Source organism: Armigeres subalbatus, chromosome 3 (genome assembly GCF_024139115.2).
Source record: "Armigeres subalbatus isolate Guangzhou_Male chromosome 3, GZ_Asu_2, whole genome shotgun sequence".
Classification (NCBI taxonomy): domain Eukaryota; kingdom Metazoa; phylum Arthropoda; class Insecta; order Diptera; family Culicidae; genus Armigeres; species Armigeres subalbatus.
In genome coordinates this window covers 13,671,035-13,696,640 of record NC_085141.1, presented here as the reverse complement: position 1 = coordinate 13,696,640, position 25,606 = coordinate 13,671,035, and the positions used below count along the sequence as shown (strand labels likewise).

General features: G+C 44.7%; 1 protein-coding gene across 8 annotated transcripts in view; it reads right to left on the bottom strand.

Moving 5' to 3' along the window:
- The window catches only part of LOC134223688 (centrosomin), a 119,982-nt gene that overhangs the window by 68,344 nt on the left and 26,032 nt on the right, over positions 1 to 25,606 (bottom strand). For 3 of the 8 annotated variants that reach the window (XM_062702870.1, XM_062702873.1, XM_062702874.1), the window contains exon 2: positions 25,150 to 25,351. The exons of 4 other annotated variants lie outside the window; for them this stretch is intronic. The gene's annotated coding sequence lies outside the window, so the exon portion shown is untranslated. Of the gene's footprint in view, positions 1 to 25,036; positions 25,053 to 25,149; positions 25,352 to 25,606 lie in introns of those variants that run through there. One more of the 8 variants, XM_062702872.1, reaches the window with a different exon arrangement.

Genomic DNA, 25,606 nt, shown 5'->3' with positions numbered 1-25,606 from the left:
CCCCGCTGCTTGATCTTAAGACCGGAGATTTTTTTCTTCGATTTCCCATCCGATTTACCCTTCTCCAAAGCAGTATTTTATTCACATCAAAACCTACTGTAAGGCAACTCACAGCGTTTGTGAGCAGCATGGCAACTCTCGCCGAGGCAGTCCCAGCTACCAAGCTGAGAACGAAGTGCAAAAGATAGAAGTCAACTACAATTGCATCTACCTGGAGGCAAGGAGAATACTTCAGCAAGAGAAAAAGCTTGTAGGGTCCTACACCAAAGTCACGCATAAGAATCAGGTCTCCACAAGTCTGTCTACTCAACCAACATCCGCAACAGATGACGTTTCTGCTCTTTACTAAGAGATACAAGCTATGTTATCCGAGCTGGAATCTTGACTTGAAGTAAAGACGTTAAGGATCAAGAACGACTGCTTAAAAAGACAACAGGGCAGCAAAGCAGGTTCCCGCCGGAGCTACGACATATAACGCGATTCCATTCCTGTCGCTGTTCAACCATCCAAGTCTCTATCTAGCTCTCTTTATCCGTCGCTACCATGAGTGGTAATCCGTCACTTGCTCCTCCGCTCCCTAGACCATGCATAGTAGCATAGTAGCCAACTCATCCAAGATTTCTCCTGGAGAGGATGTCTTTCACTCTCGACAACCAAAAGCATCCAACAAAGATGCTAGTAGCACGACAAAAATTACTGGCGATTTTTAGAGTCTCAAACAATCCCAAAAGAAGTCTAGTCAACACTTCTCCTGGTTCCAAAAGCCCCAAAAGCCAGCGAACAGTTAGTAAGAAAGGTGGCGCAATTGCTGATGAAGCTGTGTGTGGATGCCAGACATAACTGAATACTCATCCTACTCGGTTGGCATTGTGCAAAACAATACGTGTAAAAGAGTTGGTTTTAAAAATAGATTGCGGGAGTTCGGCTATGTGCCTGGTGTTGGAAATTTGATCTCATCAGTAGCCTTCTGAGCTGCGGAGGACGATGGTGGTCATTCGTAGCTTAGTAGGGAAAGCACCTGGGGTTTTTTTTCCAAGAAGTCTGCCGCTAAATTTGGTGATTTTGGACCCCCACCCTCCCCCTCGTAACACTTTGTGTATGGAAGTTTTATTTTTTTGTATGGATCGTAATGCTCGGCATGACCCCCTCCCTCCCCCTTCAGCATTACGTAATTTGTGAAAGGCCCCTGTCTAGCGTACTGGTTTCGTGAGATCAACCCCCACCGAAGTGGTTACCCTCCAATACATTCTAACTAAATCTTTCACATGTTGTACAATTGCACAAATAGAGTTTTAGACACAGTCGGGATCCTCCAGTGCGGATGTCATTCACATATACTGAAATTGAGGAACACCCCCGGTGCCGGGAGATAGACAGGATTTTCCTGGGACGCTTAGTTGTTTCCCGACGGACGACGAGGAATGCAAGCCATCTAAAAGCAGAAAGCAGATCAACCAAGACCATCACTCTGTCTCTGTCTTCAGGGCCAAATGTCAACCAGGCTTGACCACCCAAGAAATTCCCGTTGACAGTAGTATTCTTCCGGACACATCCAAGGGTAACCACTCCGACTTCCAAAGCGCAACTGATACGTCATCGCCCCTGTATGTGTCTGGGATGGATCAAAGCAACTTTCCAGCCTCATTTCGACCCCCTTCTACTAGAAATTGAACTCTGCCTTCAGTGGAACATCAACGGTTTTTGGGACAACCTGCCCAAGCAGGAACTGTTAACCAACGATAGTTCGCCTTGGATTGCAGCCCTCCAGGAAGGTAGCGTCTCCGAGGTAGCTTTCCTATTAGCGTGGTGAATGTCTACCCGTCCTGTGGAACGCTTCCTGACATCAAATAAAAGGTGACTGACATCATCATAGGGTCCCCTTCTACTATCCTTTTCCTGGGAGATATGAATGCCCGCCACACGGCATGGGGAGGTACAAGTATGTTGCCTGACTCGGAGCATTTGAGGCGTCAGATTTAGTCCCCCCTCAAGGATGGTTCACCAACCTTTTTTAACGGTCATTCGGTTACGGCCATCGACGTGACCACCATCAGCCGTTACCTTCTCCCCGTGCTAGAGTGGGAGGTTGCTTCGAACTTTGACGATAGAAACCATTTCCCAATTCAGGTCACTGCTTACCGCATTTTCCCCTACTATCATCAAGACGGGAAATTTTCCAAAATATCAGGAGAAAACCGGGAACAAATCGGGAATTCGAAATCCTATATCCACTGCCACTGACTGGGAGTTCTTTGACAACAATCTTCGATGCCGCTACTTCATATATACCGCAAATCAATTCTCAGCCCGGACGTAAAGCCTTTCGATGGTGGTCGTACATCTCCTTGTTGTCCAATCTGTCCAACGTTATTCAATTGGGATTCCTCACCGTGGAAGACGATTACCCTTACTGCGATTGATGTACTTCGTCCTGCATACTCGTCCAGTTTTTGATTTCCAATTAAATTTTAAGGTGACACGGGAAGCACTAACAATCATCAAATCGTCATCATTTTCATCATTGAATGCTTAACTTTTTTTCTACAACAAATATGATTTTGAAAAAGTATCACCGGCGTGTGCTTACTCACAATCTAAATGCTGATACATTTACAGTTACATCAAACAACTGAAAACCGAAATACGCCGCTCCAAAGTTGCGAGGTGATAATGCTAGAAAGAGACGAAAGATAGGAAAAATAACACGGTGTTTAGTGCCTTCCCGAGTCACCTTAATGTTTCCAAAGTCTCAGTCCCCGCCAGGTGCTCCTTGGTTTTTGTGAGGGACACCCTATTGCAGTACCGCATTGATGATGGTGATGATGACTGAAACCACACTCACACAGGTATGTCAACAACAGAGCATGTGTCAGCCAAATTACGCATGCGCAAGTTTGCTCTGTGATAAAGCCAGACTTGTGTGAGTGAGCGTTACAGCTGGGCGAGGCTTAATAAGCCATGTGAGTATGTGACCGTTGGCACGGGGCTCTTTCTGGATCACACACTCGTCGAGGTAAGTTGTGTCTCTTGGTACAGCCAGTTGAGTGACTCCGCTTTGCATTCGTGTTTACGGACTTGCACAATGGCGATCAGGCGATCCTGCCAGGTATAATATCATCGATATTATATTTAAAAAAACAAATCTGGAGGAGTGTAAGCGAGAATCACTCAACTGGTTGTTAAACAAGTGGACGTTATTTCGCATGTATTTCGTGATTATAGAGAAAAAAAATGGAAACTGCATTGTGCGTGGTGGCGAAAACCAGCGCACAACTGCCACAAGCGGGACGCTTGATGGAAAGAAACTGCCGGAAAAGGCGGATCTTCTGTTAGTTTGTGGGACGCAAATTAAAGGAAAAAACTCAAAGGTGCAGCCCAATCGGGTTGTACGCAAAGGTGACGTTGAACTACGTGGCAGTACTGGTAGTTTTCGTGATTGTCTACTGAGATTGAGTGAGCATTACAAACCATGGTGATGTATATAATTTTTAGAACAAAATTAGAAAAGGATGATGAAAATAAAATTTTCAAATAATCGAGGATGAACAACACTCTCAAGCGAACACATGTCCAAATTATCAATTGATAAAAACTCGCTAGAGAGTAAAAGTCGTTCGATAATTGTATCTCGATTCGAAGCATTGGTAAATGCTACTTTTGAACTTATGTTCCTTATTCTAATAGATTATCAAGTTGAAAAGCAGGCCAAGTTTCTGTTGGAATGTAGTGCTATGGAAGAAGAAGCTTGTGATGCACTTACGAGTTTGACTGACTCACCAAAACCGATTGCTAAAAAGCAATTCGTGTAAAAATAAAACGCGTAAAAAACGACTTCAGTGTACATCGGGAATGAAGCGTTGACTCTTTCTTGATCGGATGGTCCAAGAAAATTGAAAATCCATTGAGAAACGGCTGAGATATTAACGATCAAAGTCTATCATATTTTCGTGACGTTTTTCGATTTTTTGCAATCGTAAAGTGTACCCCAATATAGAAAAGACAGACGTAGTTCTACGTCAAAAATATGCGCATTAGCATTTCCGGGACGAAAACTAGCGCAAAGCATCGTCAGCGGAATGCACGATGAGGAAAAAACGCCGGAAGGGCAATTCTTTTGTTAATTTGTGGGACGCAAATTAAAAAAAAAACAAGTACGCAGAAGTGTTTTCGGGACGAAAACTAGCGTACAATTATCATCAGCGGGATGCTTCATGGAAGGAAATTTCTTCTGAAAATTTGTGGGACGCAAATTAAAACAGAAAAGGTATGCATGAAGGTTTTCGGGACGAAAACTAGAGCACAATCATCGTTAGCGGGATGCTCGATGAAAAGTAATACTAGAAAGGCAAATTGATTTTCTTTTTTTTTTTTCAACTTTTGAATTTGTTTGAAATAGACTTTCACTGTAATCCGAATACATACGAAATGCTTAAAACATAGTTGTATGTATAGAAAAGAAATAATGGCGATGATTATCGCTTGCTTTGTTTTTGTCATAGGAAAATGGAGAACGAAAAGTTTTTCAGCACTTATGACGTTGAGAGTGATGACGAATACGACATCACAAGCCGTCCACCGACTCCCGGGTCGAGCATCGAAACCAGTGAAGAAGTAGTAGCTGGAAGATATGTCAGGATGCCGTTAAATCGCGGAGTCGAGCGGCAGGATAGAAACGGAAATTCATCGGTGACGGAATTGGATGAAGCCGATAAACGCTCGGTACCAGATAGAGGTCCACGATGCACCAATGAAGACACTGCCACCAATCGCAACAGTGAAACGGCTGGTAGTAGAAGCCACGAAGACAGTGACAGATTATCCTCACTGGAGAAAGGACTTACGGAGCTATCCCGCCTTCTCGAGCAACGTGCTAGCGAAAAACCTATTGCAATCGATCAATCTTGGGCCGCGCCAGGTTACGGAGTAGAGATCGCTCGACCGTCATCGAGCGTGCGAATGGACCATAACCCACCATTCCCGACGGATGTGCCCTCTAACGGCATGTGGCAGGCCTTCAATAAGTGTCTAGAACAATTTGAGATAGCCTTGGCCACATATAACGTAAGTGATCTGGTCAAACAAGCACAGTACCTGTTTCTTGCCATTGGAGACTATCTCCAAAATATAGTGCGTGGCGCGGGTTTAAGGCCAAATCTTCATGATCCCGACTGCTACAAAAAGATGGCTAACACGAGAATCGAACATAAATCCTCTGAATGAGAGCCTATCACGTTACCACTGAGCTATCTTTGTTTCTGATTGACTCAGGAGCCGATGTGAATGTTATAGGGGGTAAAGATTGGAACGCCCTTCTAAAACAGGTCCAGAAAAATCAGGCAGATATCAAGATCCTCGGCCCTATCAAAACAACCAATCTACAAGCTTACGCTGCGGAAACCCCCATGCACGTTGAATGCTCGTTTGTGTCTACCATTGTCCCTTTAGAAACTGGCAACTCAGTCACAAACGTCGAATTCCTAGTAGTCCCTAGTGGCCGTCGCTTGATACTGGGAAGAGCAACTTCAAGCGACATGGGCTTGTTGAAAGTCTGATCATCCGTTAACAATTGCAGGGAGAGTGATGGTGTTGAAGTTTTCCTCAAGATGCCTGGCGTAAAACTAAAATTCAGCATCGATAAATCGGTTGCGCCAGTCCGCAATGCTTATTATAATGTCCCTGCCGCATACCGAGAAGGGGCAAAACAGCGATTGCGAGATATGGAACAACGGGAATCATAGAACGAGTGACTACCTCTCCTGAGTGGATAAGTGGGATGACAGCCTTTGCGAAGGGGAAGAACGATTTTAGGTTGGTGGTAAATATGCGCTCCGCCAACAAAGCAATTAATCGGGAGTATTTTCGATTTCCACTGCTCCAGGAAATGAAAATAAAACTCCAGGGAGCGCGATATTTCACGAAGTTAGACCTCACGAGCGCTTATTACCATTTGGAGCTTTCGAAGGATTCCCGTGAACTGACAACGTTCCTCAGTGAGGATGGGATGTTCCGCTTCACTCGTCTTATGTTCGGGGTGAATTGTGCCCCGGAGATCTTCCAGCGAGAAATGAGCCGAGTGCTGGAAGGCATACCGAACATAATCATTTATATTGACGATATCTTGGTGTTTGCTGAAACACTTGAAGAACTCCGTGCAACTGTTAACCAAGTACTACAAGTATTGCGAGCCAACAATCTCACACTGAACATAAGTAAATGTGAATACGACAAGCAACGTATTGGATTCCTGGGTCACGAATTGGACAAAGATGGGTTTCACATTGACTCGGCGAAGACTAAGCACATCGAAACGAAGAAATTCCTTTGCAAAGTGTTCGATAGAGAAGGCTAAAAGAAATATCAAATCCGACAATGGACCACCGTTCAACAGTGTCGATTTTCGTAACTTTTGTGAGGAACGAGGAATTCTGAATATATTTTCCACTCCCCATTTCCCACAACAGAATGGCCTTGTTGAAAGCTATATGAAGCTTATCAACAAGGCCATGGCTTCGGCAGTAGCTTCTGGAACAAAGTACGAAGAGGAGGCTCATTGCATCACCAAAGTGGCACCGGAAGAAATGATGTATGGGAAGAAATTATGAAGAGGGCTACCATTGCAGAATCGGGGTAATGTTACCCTGAATGAGGACGAAATTAGCAAACGACATCGGGTGGCAAAACTGAAGGGAAAGGATTATGAAGACAAGCGTCGAGGAGCTCGAAAGTGCCAAATCATGCCCGGGGACTTGGTGATTGTAGAACGAGGCGCACGTGCAAAAGGGCACTTAACTCAAACGAATCGAGTGAAGAATCTGCCTTATAGAGAATCACCCCCCCCCCCCATTGAACAACGGGACAAGCAAACCGAAGAATATAGACGGCCGGAGAGAAGTGAAGATACCTTCATACCTTAAAGAGTATATCTGTGTAGTTGAAGAGGAGAAATTATGTATGAAACAGTAGAAAGAATATGCGTTTTATATGTTAAATGATAAAGTTGCATTTGAAATTGGAAATGGATTAATAAAAAAAATTGTATGGAAATTCATGGCTACTTTTTTTTTAAAGCTGGGGTAGGATGTGAGGGACACCCTATTGCAGGGCCGCATTAATGATGGTGATGATGACTGAAACCATACTCACACAGGTATGCATTTTCATGCATTGCCATTTCGACAGTTTTTCACTCCGCCGGTCTCTGGTTATAGGGTTGCTATTGGAAACTAGTTCTATAAAACGTCGTTGAACCGTGGGCACGTCGTTATTTTATGTCGAATTCGTTTTTAAAAACTTCCAACCTAGGTTGGAACCAGTTCCAACCTAAGTGCCCTTAGGATTTTTTTTTCATTAATCCCAGGATAATTTGTTTTAAACGGAAATATTATATTGCAATTTGTTCTAAAATTCCCCCATTAATTATTTATTTAAGTAGTTCTTCAAAAATTCATACGGAAATTCTTCAAAGAATTCTTATAATTCGTTCCGGTATTCCTCCTTGAAGTCTTGTATGCATTCCATTGCGAATTCTTCCCAGAATGCATTAGAGCAATATTTCAGGTATTCCTTCATAATATTTTTCCAGAAGTTCATCTGGAAATTCCTCCAAAAGTTCCTACGAAATTTTTCCAAGAATTTCTCTGGAAGTTCCTCCAAGAATTCCTCCGGGAGTTCCTCCAGGAATTCCTCCAAAAGTTCCTCCAGGAATTCCTTCAAAAATTTCCTCCGGAACATCCTTCAGAAGTACCTCCGGAAGTCCTTCCAGAAATTTCTCCGGAGTTTCCTTCGGAAGTTCTTTCAGAAATTCCTCCGGAAATTTTTCCCGAAATTCCATCAGGAATTCCTTCGGATGTTCCTCCAATAATTTTCCCGGATGTTCTTTCGGAAGCTCTTCCAGGAATTGCTCCGAAAGCTCCTCCACGAATTTCTCCGGAGGTATTTCTGGAGGGACTTCCTGAGAAATTTTGGGAGGGACTTCCGAAGGAATTTTTGGAGGGACTTCTGGAGGTATTCCTGGAGGATCTTTCGGAGGAACTTCTAGAGAAACTTTCGGAATGAATTTCTGGAGGATATCTTGGAGGAACAGCTGGAGCATTTCCTGGAGGACCTTCCGGAGGAATTCCTGGGAGAACTTCCAGATGGTTTTCTGGAAGAGCTTCCGGAGGAATTTCTGGAGGAACTTCCGTAGGAGTTTCTGGAGGAACTTCCGGAGGAATTCCTGGAGGAACAGCTGGTGGGATTCCTGGATGAACTTCCGGAGGAATTCCTGGAGGAACTTCCTGAGAAATTCCTGAAGGAAGTTCTAGAGGAATTCCTGGAGGAATCTCTGGAGGAACTTCCGGAAGATTTCCTGGAGGAATTTCTGGAGGAACTTCCGGAGGAATTTCTGTAGGAACTTTCGGACGAATTCTTGGAGGAACTTCCGGAGAAATTCCTGGAGGAACCACCGGAGGAATACCTGGAGGAAATTCTGGAGGAACTTCCGGAGGAATTCCTGACGGTACTTCTGGAGGAACTCCTAAATGAATTTGAGTAGGATTTCATGAATGAATTTCCAAATGATTTACTGAAGGAACTTCCGGAAGAAGTTTTGAAGTATTTTTGGGAGGAATTCCTGAAGGAATGTTCCAAAGATTTTCTGAAGGAACTTCCGAAGGAAATTTTTAAGGAACTTCGGAACTTTCCTAACGAACTCCCGAGCTCCGAACGTAACTTCAGGAAGAAGAGGAACTTCTGAATAGATTCCTGAAGAAATTTCCGAAGGAATACCTGAAGAAACATCCGGAGGAATTCCGGAAAGAAACTCCGAGTAAATGCCTGCAAGAACTTGCGGAGGAATTCCTGAAGAAGCGAAAAGGAATAGAGAATCTGGGGTAGATATATCCATCCAAAAGTAAATTTCGTAATTCGCGAAAATCAGAGCGCGTACTTGATCATTTTTATCATGATCTGATTCGTTGTGGCCCACAAACTGCCAGTGCACTGGTAAAGTCCGGTATGGTGTCGATCATATGTTTCGAATCAAAACAAACACGATGCCACGCACACCACCATATCCAATGACAGATGGAACTGAAAACGTTTTTTTATTCAGGGTTCGGGTTGGCACTGACCCAGGTTTAAAAACGAATTCGACATTAGTATCAGGGATTGGGTTTTAGAACAGGACGCCGGATTAAAAAAGGAAGAAAACCCTACTAAGGGGTGTTCAGGGTTCTTTTAGAGGCCAGCGAGTTCGCCGTACCTAAACTCTATGAATGTTTCAGCTCTAAAACGTCATGTTTTTGTGTGTTGGGTGAGCCAGCCAAGGGCTGAAAACCTTTTTAATAAAGACGATAATGTTTTTGTGCAAGTGCTGAAGCGACATCTTGTAAAACTACGACAAGAGCACCTGCGGGTCTCGTACGATGCGTTCCACGATCGTCTGCGACGAGTGGTTTAACTCAAGGACGAAAAAGATGAACTTGACCAGTGAACTTTTAAGAAGTGAAGTGATTTCTAGTGAAAATGAATAAAATTTAAATGAAATATTTTTGCCATGTAAAAAAATCCGTGTAAAAACAGAATTGGGTGTATTCTAATGTAACACTTCAATTGCCGGACCCTGAAGAAGAAGAAGAAAAAAAAAGAAGAAAAAAAAAGAAGAAGAAAATAAGAAGGAGAAGAAGAAGTCACTTGACACTCTCATGGTCGATCACGGGAACAAAAATCCCGTCGTCATCGTGTGTGTTCTCGCCCGTTTATCCCCCCTATAATGAATGGAAACAAAGTCCTTGTCGTACCGAGCAGAAAGTTCAACGTATCGTCGAATGCTGTGAAAAAAATAAATTAATGGGGGCTCAATTTTTAGAATCCAACGAGGTGCCATAAATTTTACCGTTCATCCAGAACCAACGTCGCTTCGCGAGGTTGCCGAAATTTTCTGCCAGAAAATGCCATCCTCAGCTTCCAGACATGGCAAACGGATGAGATGAGATCGTTCACCAGAAAATGCGGGTTTCTGTGTGACAAAAATGTTTAATATCGGTGGAGGAAAAACAACACCAATGTGTGCAACCCTCAGCAGCCGAACAAACAGAAACATACACAGAATACAGGAAAAAGAATATTATTTCAGTTTCACGCCTGCTATGCCGGTTCGCCACCCGCCCGGCATGCTCCCGATTGTTTACACCGCACCGGGACGGCGACGCTTGGCTGTACATTCCCCCCTCGGCCATTGATTGTTATGGAAACGGGTGTCGGAGGCGGTACCGCACATCGAGATGCAACATCCGCCCTCGGGTGAATCGTTTTTCGGCCTGCTTTCGACACCGGTGCGGTGTGCAATAGGGTCACACAGTCGGGGAAAATTCTACGAAAATGTTCCGTCGCGGAATCTAGTCTGGACATTCACAAAATTTGGTTTGTATTTATAACAACCCAGCAAGCAAATCGGTCATCAAATTCCGAAAACGTTCGAGTTCGGTTGCATCGCGTCCGATACGTGGATTTCCATCATCATCGTTGGGGTTGATAGACGAGTAAAAGTATCTTAGTGGTGAAAAACCAGGTGGGTGCAAGTCACGTAGTCGTTGGCGATGAAAACCCATACTTGATTTAAAAATAAACCTCCATTGAGTTTTCGGCGGGTGGCGCACTCGGATTTGGATCTTGTGAGGTGTGCGTACACTACGGGATCGTCAAGCAGTCAGACTGCGGACTACTTGGGAAGTGAAGATTTCATCTTTCGGAAAATTGAGGAATGTTGGAAGTGCTATGGGTATAGCGTCGCCCACTGAAAGAATCAATTTCAGTAATAACATGCTATAAATCTCCGAAATGTTTAGTGGGTGTGATGCTTTTAGAATAATAACAATTGGATGCCAACAGAGGACTGAATTGCTGGAAGGGAATGATAGTTGGGATAGTGTTTCATTTTACGACCTGGCAGCTGATTTTACCAAACTAGATGATTCCGGCTCAGTCAATGTCGGCACCCGAAAGGCGATAACAATGCCGCACGATGAGTTAAAATTAAATCCTTAAGCTGTACTACTAATGGTTTGTTTATAGGGAGATCCGTTTACAGCGTGAAACTGATTCCGTCTATAATTAGCTCTCGTCAGAAGTTTCGTGAGGGACCTTGCTTAGTTCACTCACTAGGAAAGCAACTAATGGAGCAGCACCCTGCTAAATGCGTCTTGCATAGAGATTCACTGTCGGATCAGAGGATTTTGAAATTTGGAAATATACAGTAATGTTCACAAATATTAGAAAGATTCGAAGTGCAAATCTGTAAATGATATGCTCTACATGCATTCATATTTTGTCCTCGAAAGATTCACTCATTTAAACGAAAATCCCGACCTGGACAACTAAGTCCTTGTTCTAAAGTCGAGTCGCTGCATTTCAAACCTGTGTGTTGCTAAGGAGGCGACCGATCAAGACATTTATTTATATGCATTTTCTGTCAGACACAGCAAACGAAATAGTTTCGCGCTTTTCTTTCGCGCTTGCATGTTATCGGATCGTTTTCAGAGCAGGAGATGTTTGTTTTCGCTTTTCCTTTCAGCCATCAAATGATGTGTAATGAAATTCGCAACGTTGCGTTAATGACGATGCATTAAATGATCGCCCTTTATTTTTGCTCGGATTACGGACGATTGCAGTGCGGTGCAAGCAAGTCTGGTTCTAGAGCGCGTGGACAGACGAAGGCCAGTAGAGCACTACGCTCGCCTTGTTTGGCCATCGCCGTTGGTCGGTTCGGGAAAATAAACAAATCTTGCCTTGGGGTGATACAATGATGATGTCATGGGACGATACCGCCCGGACTCGGAACCTTTTGGCACGCGATCATGTTTGGTGAAAATTTTGAAATAGTTGACATTTTAAATGAATATGGCGGCAGCCGCCAGTTTTTAATGGAATGGCAACTTGAATAATGTTAAGCTGACATCGATGTGCAGCGGATTTAGGTGTCGCACAAAGTGGTGTATTACGCAATCACAACAATGGTGCAGCAAATCGATCATGCGGCGCAAAACAAAACAAGCGAACTAATTGTTCTCGCCTACAAAGATGCGCAAAAGCGCAAGCGCGCAAACTTGGTCCAAGTAAGCTGCTAGTGCTGTACGTTCTGCGACCAATCATCCGCTTTTGTAGGCAATTGTTTTGAAAAGGGTTTATTTTCATGAGCTTCAGAAAATTGTGCGTACATTTTAGTGTGGTGCAAAACGTTGTTTTCGAAAAACAAATTGTTTTCAAATGTCAATTGGTTGAATCGACGAAACTTAGCCGGATGATTGTTTGGCCCTTTCCATGCAGTGTCATTTGAGTGGGTGTTTACGGTGGTTGACTAGTTGCACTCGATACCGATTAGAATAAACAATTTCATGATAATGAACGATCGAGAATGGTTGATCATCTCATGCATTTGGATCACGGTCCAGATGATCTACATGGGTAAACATAGTCGCATTTATGGAATGCAGTCAATGTCAGTTCGTTTTCTGTTTCTACGTGAGGCGAATGAAACAGATTTGGTGAATATAAAGCGGCGATGAGAATGGAATGATTTTTAACTAATTGCCTAAGTTGTTAAGAAACAAATTTATTTCTTACGTGAGAGTCAAATCAAATCGACAGTCTCGATCGATCCGAAAGTATTTACTCAAGCTATAGTAATTAAGCTCATCAACTTATTTATGAGTGTTTTTTTTGTTTAATTTATAAACTCCGCTTCGGAAAGGATGGACCGATCAAAGTTAATAAATGAAAATGCCCACATTTTGAGAGCGGGTGGTGCTCGCAAAAATTCTCAGAGCGTATCAATCGCTAAAACATTTTGAGCGCGATTGATGCTCGCAAAATAAAGGTTCCCCCAAACACACGCGACGCAACAGTCGCGACGCGATTCTATCGCTTGGCGACAGCGATTCTGTCGCCGTTGGTATGGAAGCGTATATAGAACATTGCCTGCAGCGACCCAACGATGGAATCGCGGCGACTAGTTGTCGCCGTCGCGGCGATGAAATCGCTTAGGTTTGGGGGAGCCTTAAATCAAATAACAATTTTGCTTCTTAACAATTTTTGAACCATGAAGCTTTTTGGGGACACAGGATTTTTTTTTTGGAGGAGAGGGGAAATGTGTGCCATGCATTTATAGTTATTCGAATTCTCGTGCAGTGCTAGTAGCGATGAATGCCGTTCAAAATAATAACTTTAGTGACCAAATAGTGACTTTTGTATGAAGTTTTGAACCGGGTCCTACAGGGGATGTCCAAAATAACTGGGATAGGCAATTATTATCCGATTTTAACAATTCAGGGATGCCTAGAACTAAAAATTGAATGTAGTTCCACCATATGGTCATGGAACCGACAATGGCCATTGGATACCGGAGATATTCCGGGTTTTTTGAAGGTAGGTTCAGAACCGTAAATTTGTTATGGGTATTAGGATAAGTCGTGGTTAAAAACAGAATAATATTAGTAACCACAAATAAAGAAGGGTTTTTTTTTTTATTGGAACCATATGTTGAAATTCGAAATCGGACCAGAATCAAGTGAGATATGGCCATTTGTTTAGAATCGGTGGCAATCGAGAGTTTAAAAAAAGACCAGGCCACAAATTCATTTGAATCAAACTTTTTGACCGATCTTCCATTATAATTACATTCCAGAAGTCTTCTGATACGTCAACACTTATAAACCAACCAAAAAGTCAGATCCCGAAGTAGCTGGGGTGCCCCTGGGGAACCCGTAGAAGGGAAATTTCCGTTTTGGCACCAAAGCTAGTCATTCGACGGTTCATTTTTCATGGTTTTGTATCAGGAAGCGAGGAATGAATATAAAATAGACCATTGACGGTTTTGACCGCTTCCGGGACTTATGGATTGCCCCCAGGGAACCTGTAGAAGGAGACATTTCACTTTTAGCACCAAAACAAGTCACTGGCCGGCTCTTTTTCATGGTTTTCTATCAGGAAGCGCAATATGAAAATAAAATAAAACATTGACGACTCTGACCACTTCTGGGGCCTACCAACTGCCCCAGGGGAATCTATAGAAGGGAGCATTCCGGATTTTGCGCCAAAACTAATCATTCGACCGCGGTTTTCATGGTTTTAGATCAGGAAGCGAGGTTTGAATACAAGATGGACTATTGACGATTCAGACCGCTTCCGAGACCTACGGATTGCTCCATACCTCGCTTCCTGATAGAAAACCTTTAAAAAAGAAACGTCAAATGACTAGCTTTGGCACAACAACTAAAATGCATCCTTCTACAGGTATCCATGGGGCAATCTGTAGGTTCCGGAAGCAGTCAAAGTCGTCAATGATCCATTTTATATTCATACCTTGCTTCCTATTCGAAAACCATGAGGAACGAGCCGTCGAATAACTAGTTTTGGTGCCAAAACTGAAATGTCCCATTCTACAGGTTCCCCGGAAGCAATCCGTAGATCGGCTGAAGTCGTCAATGGTCCATATTATATTTATTCCTCGTTTCCTGATAGAAAACCGTGAAAAAAGATCCATCGAATAACTAGTTTTGGCGCTAAAACAGAAATGACCTTTTCTACAGGTTCCCCTGGGAGCAATCCATTAGTCCCGGAAGCGGTCTCAGTCGTCAATGGTCCATTTCATATTCATACCTCGCTTCTCGATCGAAACCCACGAGGAACGCTAAAACTGAAATGTCTCCTTCTACAGGTTTCCTGGGGGACAATTCGTAGGACCCGGAAGCGGTCAGAGTTGGTTTTTCATTTTTGACGTATCAGAAGACTTCTGGAATGTAATTATAATGGAAGATCGGTCAAAAAGCATGGTTCAAATGAATTTGTGGCCTGGTCCCTTTTTAAACTCCCAATCGGTACCGATTCTAAACAAATGGCCATATCTCACTTGATACGATCCGATTTCGAATTTCGATGGTCCGATTTCGAATTTCAACATATTTGTGGTTACTAACATAATTCAATATTTTTTTTATTGAAAGTTAAATTTTAAAAATCCGACAAATTTATTCACCTACACCAGCGGTTCTCAACCTGGGGTACATGTACCTTCGCTAGTTCCAGGGGGTACCTCGGACAAAAATACGTAATGGCGGATATAATACAGTCTCAACTTATTGATGATGTTTTGATAACTTTTATCCTTAAACATTATATTGTACATCATGTGCATCGTGTATATCGAAGCCATCTGAATCCTGAATGCCTAGCCCAACCTGCACAGTGTATGAGAGGATTGCACAGTGTACGGGACAAAAGATCAAACGGACAAAACTTCGAATGAATTAAAAATTTTCATTGTAATCTACCTGTTCTGAACTAAGATCTTGAATCTGAAGGTTCGGAAGACATGAAAGGCTCGGAAGCCTCCTTTCAAGTGGCTCGGAAGCCTCCTTTCAAGAGGCTCGGAAGCCTCCTTTCAAGAGGCTCGGAAGCCTCCTTTCAAGAGGCTCGGAAGCCTCCTTTCAAGAGGCTCGGAAGCCTCCTTTCAAGAGCCGCAGAAGACTCCTTTCAAGTGGCTCAGAAGCCTCCTTTCAAGAGGCTCAGAAGCCTCCTTTCAAGAGCTCAGAAGCCTCCTTTCAAGAGGCTCAGAGCCTCCTTTCAAGAGGCTCAGAAGCCTCCTTTCAAGAGGCTCAGAAGCCTCCTTTCAAGAGGCTCAGAAGCCTCCTTTCAAGAGAGGCTCAGAAGCCTCCTTTCAAGAAGGCTCAGGAAGCCTCCTTTCAAGAGGCTCAGAAGCCTCCTTTCAAGAGGCTCAGAAGCCTCCTTTCAAGAGGCTCAGAAGCCTCCTTTCAAGAGCTCAGGAAGCCTCCTTTCAAGAGGCTCAGAAGCCTCCTTTCAAGAGGCTCAGAGCCTCCTTTCAAGAGGCTCAGCCCTCCTTTCAAGAGCTCAGAGCCTCCTTTCAAGAGGCTCAGAAGCCTCCTTTCAAGAGGCTCAGAAGCCTCCTTTCAAGAGGCTCAGAGCCTCCTTTCAAGAGGCTCAAGCCTCCTTTCAAGAGGCTCAGGCCTCCTTTCAAGAGGCTCAGAGCCTCCTTTCAGAGCTCAGGCCTCCTTTCAAGAGGCTCAAGCCTCCTTTCAAGAGGCTCAGGAAGCCTCCTTTCAAGAGCTCAAAGCCTCCTTTCAAGAGCTCAGAAGCCTCCTTTCAAGAGCTCAGAAGCCTCCTTTCAAGAGGCTCAGAAGCCTCCTTTCAAGAGGCTCAGAAGCCTCCTTTCAAGAGGCTCAGAAGCCTCCTTTCAAGAGGCTCAGAAGCCTCCTTTCAAGAGGCTCAGCCTCCTTTCAAGAGGCTCAGAAGCCTCCCTTTCAAGAGAGCTCAGAAGCCTCCTTTCAAGAGGCTCAGAAGCCTCCTTTCAAGAGGCTCAAAGCCTCCTTTCAAGAGGCTCAGAGCCTCCTTTCAAGAGGCTCAGAAGCCTCCTTTCAAGAGGCTCAGAAGCCTCCTTTCAAGAGGCTCAGGCCTCCTTTCAAGAGGCTCAGGCCTCCTTTCAAGAGGCTCAGAAGCCTCCTTTCAAGAGGCTCAGGAAGCCTCCTTTCAAGAGGCTCAGGCCTCCTTTCAAGAGCTCAGAAGCCTCCTTTCAAGAGGCTCAGGCCTCCTTTCAAGAGGCTCAGAAGCCTCCTTTCAAGAGGCTCAGAAGCCTCCTTTCAAGAGGCTCAGAAGCCTCCTTTCAAGAGGCTCAAGCCTCCTTTCCAAGAGGCTCAGAGCCTCCTTTCAAGAGGCTCCAGGAAGCCTCCTTTCAAGAGGCTCAGAGCCTCCTTTCAAGAGGCTCAGAAGCCTCCTTTCAAGAGGCTCAGAAGCCTCCTTTCAAGAGGCTCAGAAGCCTCCTTTCAAGAGGCTCAGGCCTCCTTTCAAGAGGCTCAGAAGCCTCCTTTCAAGAGCTCAGCCTCCTTTCAAGAGGCTCAGGCCTCCTTTCAAGAGGCTCAGAGCCTCCTTTCAAGAGGCTCAGAGCCTCCTTTCAAGAGCTCAGGCCTCCTTTCAAGAGGCTCAGAAGCCTCCTTTCAAGAGGCTCAGAGCCTCCTTTCAAGAGGCTCAGAAGCCTCCTTTCAAGAGGCTCAGGAAGCCTCCTTTCAAGAGGCCTCAGAAGCCTCCTTTCAAGAGGCTCAGGCCTCCTTTCAAGAGGCTCAGGCCTCCTTTCAAGAGGCTCAGAAGCCTCCTTTCAAGAGGCTCAGAGCCTCCTTTCAAGAGGCTCAGAAGCCTCCTTTCAAGAGGCTCAGAAGCCTCCTTTCAAGAGGCTCAGGCCTCCTTTCAAGAGGCTCAGGAAGCCTCCTTTCAAGAGGCTCAGAAGCCTCCTTTCAAGAGGCTCAGAGCCTCCTTTCAAGAGGCTCAGAAGCCTCCTTTCAAGAGGCTCAGAAGCCTCCTTTCAAGAGGCTCAGAAGCCTCCTTTCAAGAGGCTCAGAAGCCTCCTTTCAAGAGCTCAGAGCCTCCTTTCAAGAGGCTCAGAGCCTCCTTTCAAGAGCTCAGAGCCTCCTTTCAAGAGGCTCAAGCCTCCTTTCAAGAGGCTCAGAGCCTCCTTTCAAGAGGCTCAGAAGCCTCCTTTCAAGAGGCTCAAGCCTCCTTTCAAGAGGCTCAGAAGCCTCCTTTCAAGAGGCTCAGGCCTCCTTTCAAGAGGCTCAGAAGCCTCCTTTCAAGAGCTCAGAAGCCTCCTTTCAAGAGGCCTCAAGCCTCCTTTCAAGAGGCTCAGAAGCCTCCTTTCAAGAGGCTCAGAAGCCTCCTTTCAAGAGGCTCAGGAAGCCTCCTTTCAAGAGCTCAGAGCCTCCTTTCAAGAGGCTCAGAAGCCTCCTTTCAAGAGCTCAGAAGCCTCCTTTCAAGAGGCTCAGAAGCCTCCTTTCAAGAGGCTCAGAGCCTCCTTTCAAGAGGCTCAGAAGCCTCCTTTCAAGAGGCTCAGAGCCTCCTTTCAAGAGGCTCAGAAGCCTCCTTTCAAGAGGCTCAGAGCCTCCTTTCAAGAGGCTCAGAGCCTCCTTTCAAGAGGCTCAGAGCCTCCTTTCAAGAGGCTCAGAAGCCTCCTTTCAAGAGGCTCAGAAGCCTCCTTTCAAGAGGCTCAGAGCCTCCTTTCAAGAGGCTCAGAAGCCTCCTTTCAAGAGGCTCAGAAGCCTCCTTTCAAGAGGCTCAGAAGCCTCCTTTCAAGAGGCTCAGGCCTCCTTTCAAGAGGCCTCAGAAGCCTCCTTTCAAGAGGCTCAGAGCCTCCTTTCAAGAGGCTCAGAAGCCTCCTTTCAAGAGGCTCAGAGCCTCCCTTTCAAGAGGCTCAGAAGCCTCCTTTCAAGAGGCTCAGAAGCCTCCTTTCAAGAGGCTCAGAGCCTCCTTTCAAGAGGCTCAAGCCTCCCTTTCAAGAGGCTCAGAGCCTCCTTTCAAGAGGCTCAGAAGCCTCCTTTCAAGAGGCTCAGAAGCCTCCTTTCAAGAGGCTCAGAAGCCTCCTTTCAAGAGGCTCAGAGCCTCCTTTCAAGAGCTCAGAGCCTCCTTTCAAGAGGCTCAAGCCTCCTTTCAAGAGCTCAGAAGCCTCCTTTCAAGAGGCTCCAAGCCTCCTTTCAAGAGGCTCAGAGCCTCCTTTCAAGAGGCTCAGAGCCTCCTTTCAAGAGGCTCAGAAGCCTCCTTTCAAGAGGCTCAGGCCTCCTTTCAAGAGGCTCAGAAGCCTCCTTTCAAGAGGCTCAGAAGCCTCCTTTCAAGAGCTCAGAAGCCTCCTTTCAAGAGGCTCAGAAGCCTCCTTTCAAGAGGCTCAGAAGCCTCCTTTCAAGAGCTCAGGCCTCCTTTCAAGAGGCTCAGAAGCCTCCTTTCAAGAGGCTCAGAGCCTCCTTTCAAGAGGCTCAGAAGCCTCCTTTCAAGAGGCTCAGAAGCCTCCTTTCAAGAGGCTCAGAAGCCTCCTTTCAAGAGGCTCAGAAGCCTCCTTTCAAGAGGCTCAGAAGCCTCCTTTCAAGAGGCTCAGGCCTCCTTTCAAGAGGCTCAGAGCCTCCTTTCAAGAGCTCAGGCCTCCTTTCAAGAGCTCAGAAGCCTCCTTTCAAGAGGCTCAGAAGCCTCCTTTCAAGAGGCTCAGAAGCCTCCTTTCAAGAGGCTCAGAAGCCTCCTTTCAAGAGGCCTCAGAAGCCTCCTTTCAAGAGGCTCAGGAAGCCTCCTTTCAAGAGGCTCAAGCCTCCTTTCAAGAGGCTCAGGCCTCCTTTCAAGAGGCTCAGAGCCTCCTTTCAAGAGGCTCAGGCCTCCTTTCAAGAGGCTCAGAAGCCTCCTTTCAAGAGGCTCAGAGCCTCCTTTCAAGAGGCTCAGAAGCCTCCTTTCAAGAGGCTCAGGCCTCCTTTCAAGAGGCTCAGAAGCCTCCTTTCAAGAGGCTCAGAAGCCTCCTTTCAAGAGGCTCAGGCCTCCTTTCAAGAGGCTCAGAGCCTCCTTTCAAGAGGCTCAGAAGCCTCCTTTCAAGAGGCTCAGAAGCCTCCTTTCAAGAGGCTCAGAAGCCTCCTTTCAAGAGGCTCAGAGCCTCCTTTCAAGAGGCTCAGAAGCCTCCTTTCAAGAGGCTCAGGCCTCCTTTCAAGAGGCTCAGGCCTCCTTTCAAGAGGCTCAGAAGCCTCCTTTCAAGAGGCTCAGAAGCCTCCTTTCAAGAGGCTCAGAAGCCTCCTTTCAAGAGGCTCAGGCCTCCTTTCAAGAGGCTCAGAAGCCTCCTTTCAAGAGGCTCAGAAGCCTCCTTTCAAGAGGCTCAGAGCCTCCTTTCAAGAGGCTCAGAAGCCTCCTTTCAAGAGGCTCAGAAGCCTCCTTTCAAGAGGCTCAGAAGCCTCCTTTCAAGAGGCTCAAGCCTCCTTTCAAGAGGCTCAGAAGCCTCCTTTCAAGAGGCTCAGAGCCTCCTTTCAAGAGGCTCAGAAGCCTCCTTTCAAGAGGCTCAGAGCCTCCTTTCAAGAGGCTCAGAGCCTCCTTTCAAGAGGCTCAGGCCTCCTTTCAAGCTCAGGAAGCCTCCTTTCAAGAGGCTCAGAAGCCTCCTTTCAAGAGGTTCAGAAGCCTCCTTTCAAGAGGCTCAGGCCTCCTTTCAAGAGGCTCAGAGCCTCCTTTCAAGAGGCTCAGAAGCCTCCTTTCAAGAGGCTCAGAAGCCTCCTTTCAAGAGGCTCAGAAGCCTCCTTTCAAGAGGCTTGGAAGCCTCCTTTCAAGAGGCTCAGGCCTCCTTTCAAGAGGCTCAGGAAGCCTCCTTTCAAGAGGCTCAGAAGCCTCCTTTCAAGAGGCTCAGAAGCCTCCTTTCAAGAGGTTCAGAAGCCTCCTTTCAAGAGGCTCAGAAGCCTCCTTTCAAGAGGCTCAGAAGCCTCCTTTCAAGAGGCTCAGAGCCTCCTTTCAAGAGGCTCAGGCCTCCTTTCAAGAGGCTCAGAAGCCTCCTTTCAAGAGCTCAGAAGCCTCCTTTCAAGAGGCTCAGAAGCCTCCTTTCAAGAGGCTCAGAAGCCTCCTTTCAAGAGGCTCAGAGCCTCCTTTCAAGAGGCTCAGAAGCCTCCTTTCAAGAGCTCAGAGCCTCCTTCAAGAGCTCAGAAGCCTCCTTTCAAGAGCTCAGAAGCCTCCTTTCAAGAGGCTCAGGCCTCCTTTCAAGAGGCTCAGAAGCCTCCTTTCAAGAGGCTCAGAAGCCTCCTTTCAAGAGGCTCAGAAGCCTCCTTTCAAGAGGCTCAGAAGCCTCCTTTCAAGAGGCTCAGAGCCTCCTTTCAAGAGGCTCAGAAGCCTCCTTTCAAGAGGCTCAGAGCCTCCTTTCAAGAGCTCAGGCCTCCTTTCAAGAGGCTCAGAAGCCTCCTTTCAAGAGGCTCAGAAGCCTCCTTTCAAGAGGCTCAGGCCTCCTTTCAAGAGGCTCAGAAGCCTCCTTTCAAGAGGCTCAGAAGCCTCCTTTCAAGAGGCTCAGAAGCCTCCTTTCAAGAGCTCAGAAGCCTCCTTTCAAGAGGCTCAGAAGCCTCCTTTCAAGAGGCTTGGAAGCCTCCTTTCAAGAGCTCAGAAGCCTCCTTTCAAGAGGCTCAGAAGCCTCCTTTCAAGAGGCTCAGGCCTCCTTTCAACAGGCTCAGAAGCCTCCTTTCAAGAGGCTCAGGCCTCCTTTCAAGAGGCTCAGAAGCCTCCTTTCAAGAGGCTCAGAGCCTCCTTTCAAGAGGCTCAGAAGCCTCCTTTCAAGAGGCTCAGAGCCTCCTTTCAAGAGGCTCAAGCCTCCTTTCAAGAGGCTCAGAAGCCTCCTTTCAAGAGGCTCAGAAGCCTCCTTTCAAGAGGCTCAAGCCTCCTTTCAAGAGCTCAGAAGCCTCCTTTCAAGAGGCTCGGAAGCCTCCTTTCAAGAGGCTCGGAAGCCTCCTTTCAAGAGGCTCGGAAGCCTCCTTTCAAGAGGCTCGGAAGCCTCCTTCCAAGAGGCACGGAAGCCTTCTTTCAATACGTTGAAGTGTACTTTCAAGATGCTCAGAAACCTCCTTTCAAAAGGCTCGTAAGCCTCCTAAATTCTTAAAAATCATGTAGGAAGCATAATGTTTAAACTTAATTTGAATTAAAAAAATTCAAGTCCGTTTTTCAAATATCTCATAAGTTCAACTTATTATGAAGGGGTACCTCAATGAATGCAAAATTTCAAAGGGGTACCTCTCAAGGAAAAGGTTGAGAACCGCTGACCTACACACTAGTTTTTTCTGGGTATCTGTTCTTAATTGTTAATAAACAGAATCCTCTTATAAGAATATGATATTTCTGAAATAATTTCAATCAAAAAGTTGTGAATTCAGTGGCTTGTGCCAGAATTTATTTTTGACATAACTTTCTCTACTTTTTTTCGATACTTATCTCGAAGGGTCGCAAGGCGAATTTGAAAATAATAAACGGATTTAATAACCATTTAACAAACATAATGTACTTTCTGTCATCGGCGCCCTTATCACTTATAATTCTCCCCGACGTTGAGAAACAACAAACATCATTGTCATGTGATGAAACTGAGGCTATCACCGAAGGCTATTAACGCTCACCAGCATTAATGGTTCTGGTTCTAATACTCCTCAATTCTGTACTCTTTACTTGAGGTTAGCCATTTTAACAAATTCCATTTGTGAAGAAAAAGATTATATGTAGTTGGCATGAATAGGAAATAACCTCAAGATTTTCACAACACAATCGGAACTTCTTTAATGCATATTTGCCAAATTTAATATTTTGCTACCAGATTCAGATTTGATTTGGTTGATATTAATAGGTATGAATAGGGGCTACGCCAAATGACACGCTATCTGACATAATGCCGTTTGGCATAACGAATTGAACAGCTTGGGGCCATTTGGCATAACGACCTGTTGGCAAAATAAAAAAGGCCATAATGATTTTAGGGCCATTTGGCATAACAACCTTTTGGCAAAAAAGGTGATAATGATTTTGGCATAAAAATTTAAAGAATTTTAAAAACTTAAGGCAGATGCGTGCTTTACAAGAGTCATTTGTCTCTTTGTCTTATTCTGGCTGGGCATATACATGTTTAAAGGCGTAATTTACTTTTAAAGAAGGGGTCATCTACTCTTTTGCCCTATTCCGGGCAAATGTGTACTTTTAAAGAAGGGGTCTTCTACTCTTTGCCTTATTCCGGGCAAATGCGTACTTTGAGTCATCTACTCTTTTGCCTTATTCCGGGCAAATGCGTACTTTGGAAGAAGAGGTCATCTACTCTGTTGCCTTATTCCGGGCAAATGCGTACTTTAAATGAAGCGGTCATTTATACTTTTGCTTTATTCCGGGCAAATGCGTACTTTTAAAGAAAAAGTCATCTACTCTTTTGCCTTATTCAGGGCAAATGCGTACTTTCAAAGAAGGGGTCATCTACTATTTTGCCTTATTCCGGACAAACGCGTACATTGAAATAAGAAGTCATCTACTCTTTCATACACTCTTCGCTTTACTCCGAATAATTGCGTACTTAAGAAGGGGTAACTTACAATTTGCCTTATTCCGGGCAAACACATACTTCTAAACATGGAAATCATATATTCATACGATACACTTTTTTGTTGTGGGCATTATGCCAAATGGCCTCGAGGTACCCAACACATTATGCCGAATGAACTTTATACCTAATGGCCTTTAGACATTTAAGTCCCTGTGCCAAATGGCATTATGTCATATGGGCTTCTCCCGTACAAAAGATTTTTATTTTGATTATTACAACAGGCAATGCATAGTTACTTTAGTGACCATTTTCCGTAAAATATTGACTTTAGTGACTCTTGGATGCAAATAGTGACTTTTTATTGTCTAGACTCAAAATAGTGACCAAGTCACTAAAAAGTGACTCGCTACCAGGCCTGATAATATCCATTGCCGATATCTATCTTATCGATCTTACGTCTTGTGAGATGGTAGTTAGTAACCCCAAAAGCGTAACATTTACGATAGGGTTACTAACTACCATCTCACATCCACGCGACTCGCCATGCGAAACCGCGCCAACGCGGCATAATTTGAATTGAGCATCAGTAAGCCATGACTTACAACACGTTTTCGAAGCAACCAGTTTTTCCCCTGATTAGTTGCGGACGACACGTAAGTACTATTTTGTCCCCGACAATTAGCTAACGTATTCGGTTGGTCCTTTTCCAATGGCACGAGGCACACACTTATACAACAACTAACAGGAAATGGATGATCGTCGGAATCTTACGTGAATGAAATTGATTTTAATTCAATAATTGTGATGCGGAAGGAAGGAAGAGGAGTACAGCTATGGAGTCCTATATCACTCGTTTGGGCTGCAGCTGAGTTTATCAAATCTATGATTTTTCCGCGTTTTTCGAAACCGTTCAGGATCCCAAACAACTGTGCAGAATCATCGCCCGATTGGTTGTTTCCTCGCTTTCTGCTTTCGCGTTTGATGTTTGTATGGAATTTAGTAACTTTCACAGGTTTTAGTTCATTGTAATCCAAGTGAAACATTGCGGTAAAGTATACCCCAAACAATGCCGAAAAACTTTGCTGGAACGTCTACAAAAAAAGTTATGATGCTTCGAAGATTGATTGTTCAAATCATATGCAAAAAAATCGTTTATTCTGCCAACACTGCCGAGCTACCTGGACCAAAAAATCAAATGAGTGCTGTTTCAAAATTAGTTATCTCATTGGGCAGGAGCTTCTTGGACCTCTCCGGAATCGTTTCTAAAAGTAAAAATCTGGAGAAAAAGGAAGGGTGGTTTTTTCCTCTAACAACTATAGTTAGCCCGGTAGTGCTGGCAGTAACATTGATTTCCTTTCATATGGCTTGAACAATTGTCGCTTGACTGGATGAAGTTTGCGTTTTCCCATACAACTGCGCCCCACTCTAATGAACACGGATAATGGAGATTTACATTAATCAGGATAAACAAAGATTGATATATTTATCTAAATATTGACTTTGGTAGCCAATTTAGCTCAAATATTAAATGGGTAGAACAGAATCACTAGAATAATGCCCCAAGGATCCTTTTTTTCTCTAAATTAGCACACAGAATAGTTTTGCTGACCTTTTCATTTTCTTAAAATGAAATGCTGTTCGCAGTAAAGGCATTTACTGCGAAAACATACAATCATTCCTCTGTGTAAGCATCTGCCCCGAAATTCCTGCTCACCCCAGTTCCTCATACTCAAACGCACACGTGACAGAATTGGATTTCATTCACAAATTTTCCCTCCCTTTGACGACGGAAAAAAATGTCTCGCTCACCATGGTTACCACACCGTAAGAAACGCATCTCCATTTCTTCGTTCCTGCCATGTATCTACTAGGGCCATTTACTAAGCGGATGAATGACATTGCTTCCGCTTTCAGCTTAGATGGGAACGGATTTTATTTTTGGGACTAGAGTACGCTCTCTACCCCTGCAGTTTTGATCCATTTCTTGGTTTGTGGATTCCCCCCTCCATATCAACCAGCAAGCTCCTTGTATTAAGATGATGACTCATACGAATTGTTTTGATTGTGTCCTTTTTGCCTTCAAATGCTCTCAAGAGATTCGAATATTTTCTCTATTTGTAATATGACACAAAATGAAACACAAAATTACACTTCATTTCTGTTATGAACTTATCCAATTGAAACAAATTGCCGTCTATTCGCTGTTCCTTTATCACAAACCATCACAAATTGCCTCCGCTCGGCAGCTGTTCGGCACATTCATCGCTTTGTCGAAAAAACAACATCAGGAACTTTGAGCTCTCTCCGTGCAACACTTATAACAAATCACTCACAGCAAAGGCGATACATGGGAAATCAGGAATGCACTTTTAATCCTTAGCGCCTTCCCGGTTGCCGTTAAATGGCGCGCACTTTTTGGCACGATAATCCAAAATTATTTATAATCCTCACTACTGCACGGCACCCGCGACTGTTGACTTTTCTGCGATCACAATTTCTCGGTTTTCCTTCACGTCGCACCGATGGCGGAGTGCGCTATTTACCAACGACAACGACCAACAACGTTTGGTGCGATATTATTCACGGTGGATGCTGCCACTCCTCCAACCGCTGAGAACACACAGTGGACGGACTCCAGTTGAATCCCGGGCTGGGTTATTCTGATCGTTTTCAATCGACGTTTGATTAAATAAAAATATGTGTTTATTGATTTAAATAACGTTATGTCGTCGAAAATTATATAAAACTATGTTTTGAAGTTTTTGTGCGGTAAACTGAAACTGTTATAAT